An 8,315-nucleotide genomic window follows, 5' to 3' on the forward strand; every position below is an offset into this window, starting at 1 on the left:
CCTCCCTGGGCAGCTACAAGGTCTCGACTTTGGTACCTTATAAGTATTTAGCCATGCAGCACACTATTTCTTTTATTTTATCATTTTTTATTTTTTTTAACAAATTAAGCACCTTTATTAAAATCACTATAAATGCAACTCTTACTTGAAACAGTTTTATTTGCGAAAAAAGCAGTAACTGCCAAAAGCTATGGTCCAGCCAAAGGAAAGATTTTTAAGATGGAAATAAAATGTTAAATGGAGGCAGAGGGCATGATTGAGCACATAAGTGGTCTTTTTTTTATTTAAAAACTGTTGAAAGAACTTGATGTCTGCTGTTTCGGTTTCTCTTCTTTTCAACATCTTTCTGACTGAAACTCTGAATGTTTACAGATGCAGGGAGTGGCACCGCTCAGAAAATACATTTTCACTACAACACAAATAAATAAAGCAATCGTAGTTTGAATTTTTTCATATTATCTTTGTGTTTGGGTAGATTATTGGCAGAGCCGACCTTTGGTAAGATAGCACCCTGGATGGGTGGTGGGGGGTTATTTGGCACTCTAGCTGATGGTAGCAAATTAATTGAGGCAGCTGGGGTACCTTTTGTGTTCACTGGTCAGTACATGGATGAGCAAGGACTTGCCCCTGAGAACAAACACATCCCCGGACCTCCCCCAGCTCATCTAAATCATCTGTAGCTTAGCTGCTTCAAGCAGATTAAGGTTTTGTTGATGTGTGTCAGCAAGGGTCAGAGGGTGAAGAGAGGGCAAGGAAGGGGCTAAAAGGTTGTTAAAAACATCACCCGCATATGATAATGAAGGACCAAAACCACTTTAAACTGGCAAATCAGACAGAAACTAAGATGCGGGGACAGGAAAAGGCTGGAGCACGAAGAGATGGGCACGGTTGTAGGCATAAGCTTAATGCTCACAGCTCCTTGCGCCCCTCGCAATACTGGCGCTCTGGGCCTGGGCCCAGCTCGCCCACGCTAAAGGCTGGCCCTCGTATTGGGAACTCAACACTATCCGTAGTTCACATGAAAGAACAATAGCAACATTTTCCGAGTGGCTGCACACGAACCCTGACAAGTGCGGAGAGCCAACTACAATACATAGGCGAAAACTTTACTCTGGGATTTCACTATAACGGATGCCACAGTACAGAAAGCAAACTGATCATGAATGTTGACCTTTTTTTGTAGCTCAAGAAACATTTATCCAAAATTGGAACTAGAAGATTTGACGTTATTCCTACAAAAGTCTTGAGGAAGCCCTGGTCCAGATGGCCATGTAAGGGCGAAACATGTGTCGGCTGTCAAGAGTTTTTAATTGCAGCCTTCCTCACTATGAAACAGCATAATAAATATATTTAAAATCTCTACCTGGAATCGTGAGGCATTTCTTTACACAAAAATACAGCCACGGCACGTGGAGGGAGTGCCGGTGGGCAGAAAGGCGGGGGGGGGATTGGCAGGTGCTAAAAACCGCAATATGGATAGTTGGAGGTAAGTAAACAATTTAATAAATAAAACGAATTTTGTAGCGCGCCCTGCATTGCAAAATTTTACAGAGTGGTGCCACTAAAAAACAAGGAGTACCTCTGGAAGCACGTGAGCAGCGGAGGACACTGATCATGCAATTAATCAGTACTTGGGCCACGCTCCATCTGAATGGGCAAACACACGAAGAAGGAAGTGGAAGACGTGCTGACCAATGAGAAGCAAGGGAATGAGATTAACAAAGAAGCCAATCAATGCTAATTAATAGTTGGGCTAAAAGCCCCTTCTAAGAGGTGTTTTTTAAAGACAAAATATTGGTACAAGTACGCTACCTCAGGCAAAACTTGAAAAAGGGTGTCCTGATGAAACAAGGAACTGCAGATTTACAGCTTTAGAAACTTTTACAATGCAATATTTTCAGAATATAGACTTACACTGTTAATGGCAAAAACCCTTTGCACATTGAAATGTGAATATAAATTTATAGGTTAAGTAAATATGATAATATACCTTTAGTGTAGATTATGAGCTACAGAAAATGTACCCATGACATTATCTCATATGCGCCGCCCTGCCACTCCACCAATTCTTACAATAAAGTTTTGGTGGGGGTGGAGGCGGACTTAAGAAAATTCTGCTTGGAGGGGGGTTGGTGGCTGGCTCAAAGCAAAAAAAAGTTTGAAGACGGTTGCACTATACGATATCCTTCTCAACTACTGTTCTGCAACTTCCAATTGCACCAATGCTTCAGAAACTATACTAGATATGGATCTAGACAGCGATTCTGATCTTGCATCCCCTGTCTGCCTTTCTCATCCTTCGAGCTTCTCCAAGCTGAGCTCGCCTTCTCCACTACGGCTCAAAAAATGTGTCACCTTCGTCACCTTCTACCATTTTAATTTAAAAAAGCACGCAAAAAACAACCCACTCCGCTGTAATTCAGGTATCGCAGCACAGCTGGGTTGCATTCGGCAGCACAGATGGGAACCCAATGATGAAGCATGCCATCAACTAGGTTGGTGGGTGAAGGTTCTTCTTAAAAACCTATCTTTTTTCCATTCATGTGCATGACATTTGTACATCTGGATTCCTACATTGGGTCCGTCCCTTTTGCTGTTTATTGACCTTCTACCACCCATAATCAGAAGCTCTGTAGTGTGCAGTGCTTGTCGAACTCAGTCAGACCTTTTCATAATACCCTCTGACACTATCCTAGCTGGAACAAAAGTTCTGACCCTGCCACTAAGGAGCTTCTGATGCTGGCCTAAGACCTTCACCAACAATCTTCAAAACGGCCGGCGATGGAACAAACCAACTGCAGGCAAGCCCGCAGTAGCGCATCCCCTCCATTTCTATGAGGTGGACTGAATCTGCAACACTTTCTGCTCAAAGTACTTTGTAAATTCTACCTAGAAAAATGGCTTTGCCTAACGCAGCCCTGCATAAATTGAAGGGCAGTGACAGTTGAGACGAAAGACTTTCTGCTAAAAATTACACGGCGACCAGCGGATACCACAGAACCTATCTGACCTTGCCACGAGCACGACAGCGCACAGTCTTTTAAAAGGAATAAACTGTTGGCAGGCGCGCGTGGTCACGACTACAACCGCTGTCTCGCGCCGCTTTGCATGCGAGCCACAAGCCCTATCCCGAAAATCGCTGTCACTTAAAGCTCGCTCACCTTGCGAGACCGTAACCTCCGGGAACCAGCAGAGATGGCAGCCTAGGGAGAGCCACCGCGAGGAGCAGGATGGGAAATCACGCATGCGCACCGCTTCTAAGCGTGAGCGCCTGTTACTTGTTTTTAGGTGGACGGTCGTGTTCGACCAGAGAAATTAGCCACATCAAAAGCTCTCCGTTTCGAGAAAAAAAATAAAAATAGAACTCCGTTATGTAAAAGGGAACGCTCTTGGATCGTTGCAAACTTTGAGGAAGGTTCTCCGGGTGGATAAAAAAAGGTCGAAGGAAGACTAGAACGGCTACTAAGTTCCTAACAGGACGTAGAAATTGACGGCCACATTGGATGAGGACGTCCATGTTTTCTAGCCGAGACAAAAAGCGAACGAAGAGTGGGTTCAATTCCATTGAAGCTTTGACCGCTATGTGAAACGTACCCTGTCTCGGCCTTACTCCCCTGTCCGTGCTTTGTATGGCTTCTCGTATTATGTATGTATTTAGTAGTTAGAAAAACACCACACATCTCTTTTCCGTTGCTTCGAAACTTTTTAGTTTGCTTTGAGTTTGACAGAAGAGTCAAGGATGAGTAATCAGATCTTGTTGTCACACCCACCAGAATATTAATGCCTGGATGAAGACATTTTGCGGCACAATGAAAATACATTTTGTAGCATATCATTGCAAATATTGGCTCGACTACATACCGTTAATCTTCATTACTCCTGGTCCTACTCGTCCCAGTCATCACCTGTGAGATTTAAGAACCCTTTCAACAAGACAGAACAAAAATAAAGAAAGAAATGCCATATCCAACCCCACTTTAGGGAAGACGTGGGAGAGTAGCAGGGACACCGGAACCGCTTTAGAATGACAAGGGAGTCACGTAGTGAAAGAAAGAGTACTCCTTTATTCAAAAGGACCCACGACTGCATCAGCTACCGATAAGTCCCATGTAGAGTAGGCAACTGACATAAAGAGCCAACACTTCAGAACCTGGCAGGTACACTGATGAAATGAGGGTTCCAGATTGGAATGCAAAGAAAATGACAACAGACTCTTACACCAATAGTCCTAGAACATGGCATGTTACATCACCCCCCTCCCTCAATGAAAAGAAGCGATAAGCAACCTGCCTAGAAGGAAAGAAGAATCAGTTCCACCTAAAACATGTCCAAACCAAATTACAATGAATAAGAAAAACAGGATTTACAACATAATGAAATCTTTGAACTTTGCTGGTAGCTTCTCTGTGCGTGCACTGCAAGTGCAGCACTGTTCCCGTTCTGTTTTACCCACTGTAATGTCATCTCCGGTAGACACACACCCATCAGAAGTTTTAGAAGTATAGGATAGGATAACATTTATAAAGTGCACTTATACACGAGGGTGTCAAGGCGCTGGGAAGAGGGAGGATTAGAGAGAAGCACGGACGGAACAGCCAACTAAAATGAAAATAGCCATGTTTTCTAAAATCCGGAAGAGATTCCGTGTTGGAAACGGAGGTAGGCAAGGAGTTCCAGAGTTTGGTGGCCGCTACAGAAAAGGATCGACCGCCCCATCTGGCCTGCAATATCTCAGGGAGATCCATTTTTTTCTGAGTGCAGGATCTCAAGGTCCTTCCGGGTGGTATACCATTGGAACATGGTTTTCAACTGCGTCAAGCCTTTACCATGCAAGGCCTTATATACCATGCTCAGGACCTTGAAGGAAATTCGCTTCCTGATGGGGAGCCAGTGCAAGGCACAGATCTCCTCTAATGGCTGATTGGTGCTTCAGAATGTTAAGGATCAGCCTGGCTATTGCGTTCAGTACAACCTGATGCTTGTCAAGGGATGCCGCATAGATGTTGAGGTACAGAGCGCTGCAGTGGTCAAGCCGGGAGGTGATTAGCACAATGATGGAGGACCGATGCAGTTCAGACGGAATATATGGCAGTACCTATATAAGGGATCCTAAGATACAGAAACAAGCGCTGACAGTTTGGCTGACCTGGACATCAAAGGTCAGACCCTCGTCAAAAGTGACCCCAGATTTTTACCTGTCCTAACCAGGACAGAGTGGGGACCACAGTCTGCCGGCCACTAGGCGTTTGACCAGATGGCATTCTGCGAGCCAAATACCAGTACCTCAGTCTTGTCAGCATTAATCTTTAGTGAGTTGCCCTTCATCCAACAGATAATGCTGGCCATGCACTGGTTACATTTCTCTGCAAATAGTTGCAAATCATTTGAGATGGAAACAATGATTTGCATGTAATCCGGATAGGAAAGCACCTGGAACTAAATGATCTCACCAACTTGGCCAGAGGATCAAGTAAAGGTTAAAGAGGGTGGGGCTCAAGGAAGAACCTTGGGGGACCCGCATGGAAGGATAGAGGCTAGCTCTGAAACCTCTGCCGCTGACGATGTTCGTTCTACCAGATATGAAAGAGTAGAGAAGCTGCAAAGCCTTTCCCATGACTCCCACTTCCTGCAAACGCTAAACCATGCACACTGGGGAGACGGTGTTGAATGCTGCAGATAGGTCGAGCATAATCAGCAGGCCCGGTGGGTCCATTGGGGCGTTAGGGCATAGCCCCCCCCCCCGCCCGCAGCTCCCTCGGCGTCTCTAACTTAAGTAAACTGAATACGTTTACTTAAGTTCAAAGACGCAGAGGGAGAACTGACAATCATGTCAGTCAGCATGACGTCGGACCGCCCACCCCTTCAGAGTCTGAAGGGGGTTGGCGATCTGGCGTCATGTTGATTGACATGATTGTCAGACCAGGGGCAACAGGCAGCAGCACAACACAAGTGCGCATGAGTGGGGACGGAGGGCGAATTTTTCGCCCGTGCCCAGTCATGCGCACTTGTGTTTGTAATGGGCAGGCGGCGGGCGAAGATTAACCGTGCCCAAAGCCAATCCTGGCGCTGCCAGCACCAGGATTGGCTGAGAGGGGTTGCCTCGTAGCAGTGGGCGGAGTCCGAAGATTTTATGTTTTTAGGTTAGGGGGCTTGAACCCGCCTCTCTCCCCATTGGCTGGCTTCCTAAACGGAGGCCAGCCATTGGAGGAGAGGGGCATCACTCCATTAAAGCCCAGTCTCTTTCGGTATCGGGGGCGTGTTTTGGGCGTTCTTTCGCCCTGTGACGTCATCCGTCACTCAAACATGAAAACACGCCCCCGATTCCAAAAACTTCTGAGCTTTGAGGCAGCCATTTCTGCCCAAAGCTCGCCATGATGGTGGATGCGACTCCCTAGCGCTCTGCTTCTCATCCCAATCGCCTTGCGCTTTGAGCCCCCCCGCTCGGCCAGACCGCCCCGCACTCTTGCCTCGGAGCGCCGCTCCCTTTGCAGCCCCCACCGCAGGAATCCCCTGCGGAGATCTCAGAGGGGCCTCTGACCGCACCGCTCCATTTGCAGCCCCCACCACTGGAAAAGACAGGCTGCGCTCGCACAGAGGCCTCTGACATCTCCTCTCCCAGCCTGCTCCTCACTGCAGCCCCCACCACTGGAAACGACAGGCTGGGAGCTCACAGAAGCCTCTGACATCGCCTCTCCCCGCCTGCTCGTCCTTTCAGCCCCCACCGCTGGAATTCGAAGCCGGGACACAGTCTCCTATGTAGTCTGCTGCTAATTTACATTTTGGCAAACAAACACTGATTTTACTCACAAGACAATAGGTCAGTCGTCATTACCTTTCAATGAGGAAAACGTCACACATAAGCAATCTGAAATCATGGCAGCTATGTCGAGGTCTGACGGCCCACCCCCGCCTCTCCTAGGCATGTCCACTTCTGGGGGGGTGGTACCACTGGGGACCTTCTGCCGCAGTGGAATACAGCTGAAAGGCAAGGGTGGTGGGCACGCGCGGCTCCGAAACGAAACCAAGACCAGCCCTGAAACGCGCCGCAGTCCGCGGAGGAGACATGTAGGCAGAAACCCGCCGAGCACTCCGACCGCTGTCCCGGCACACAGGGACAAAGGACCTAGGAGCTGCACCCTCTCTCTGGCGGACACCAGGCACACCATCTCTGCCTGCAGGGGCGAAGTCCGAGGCACCACACTGGCGCGAAAACAAAAGAATGCCCCCCGCCTGTCTGCACGCAAAAGACTGCAGTCGGAGTGATGAAGCGAGATACAGAAGATTTTGTGTGTACCTCATTCAGATCAATCACCTCCATAATAAAGTAATATATTAATTTTGATTGCTGTGTATTAACCAAAACACACACATTACATGTGGGAAATGCTTTGCACTAACAGGTAATTGGTGATGTAAAAGGCATGTTTAATCTATTTTGTGCATTTAAGTGGTGTAATAATGCATGTCTGTGTCATAATGTGCATTTGCATGTTGCTTTCTGCTTTATTTTAATGGCTTGCAGTGTGATGCTTTTCTGCTAGGTAACAGTTTTAAAGGGTAAATATTAGCACTGGTGGTTGGGGGGACAGAAAACACATATATTTTATGTATTCACATTTTCTTTTTCTGTTTATCGTAGTTTTGGTGGGTTGCCAATTCCAAAATGGCTTCGCTTTTCCCGGTTCTGCGCAGTAGAAAGGCTTAAAATCATTTTGCTGAAAGAAACTCGTCCATGGTCTGTGCTACACTGACAACTTCGCAACCTCAGCTAACTATGATTCGATGCCACTTGATACTGTATGCTGGTGAAGTGGCTGTGGGCCAAAGTGATAACCACGAGAACAGCTGAATGTCTGCCAAGGACAAAAGCAGAGTGTCTTTCAAAAATGACCACATGGAAACAGCTGAATCACTGAAAATGAACATTTAAACAAAAAGGCCTAATGACGAACAGGAACTGTCGAACGTGTATTTATCAGTTTGCAAACAAAGTTGTTCACGGACATCCTGGAAGTTTGAGAAATGTATGAACAGTCGAATTTGTATCTGTCAGCCTTTTAATCATCAAGTTATTCATGGACATCCTGAAAATTAACAAATACATTGTTGATTAACGAACATCCTGAAAGCTAATAATTGCAATGTCATGACCAATCAGAGAAAGGAAACCGGAAAGTGTTGAAACATTTGAGGGTAGTGAGCCAGAAAATTCAGTATAAATATCAGAGCAAAATTGGGGTTTGTGGTCATTGGAGCTGAACGCAGAGAGAGATGCTTTTTGCACTGCAGTTGTTTGCAGAGATGCTGGGAGCCTG

At 46.5% G+C, this 8,315-nt stretch overlaps 1 protein-coding gene across 1 annotated transcript in view; it reads right to left on the reverse strand.

The window, feature by feature from the left end:
- Positions 1-3,300, reverse strand: part of ATP5PF (ATP synthase peripheral stalk subunit F6) — a 29,633-nt gene extending 26,333 nt beyond the window's left edge. Inside the window, exon 1 of the mRNA XM_078658367.1 lies at positions 3,162-3,300. The gene's annotated coding sequence lies outside the window, so the exon portion shown is untranslated. The remainder of the gene's footprint in view (positions 1-3,161) is intronic.
- Positions 3,301-8,315: the final 5,015 nt, after the last annotated feature.

Source organism: Lissotriton helveticus, chromosome 8 (assembly GCF_964261635.1).
Source record: "Lissotriton helveticus chromosome 8, aLisHel1.1, whole genome shotgun sequence".
Classification (NCBI taxonomy): domain Eukaryota; kingdom Metazoa; phylum Chordata; class Amphibia; order Caudata; family Salamandridae; genus Lissotriton; species Lissotriton helveticus.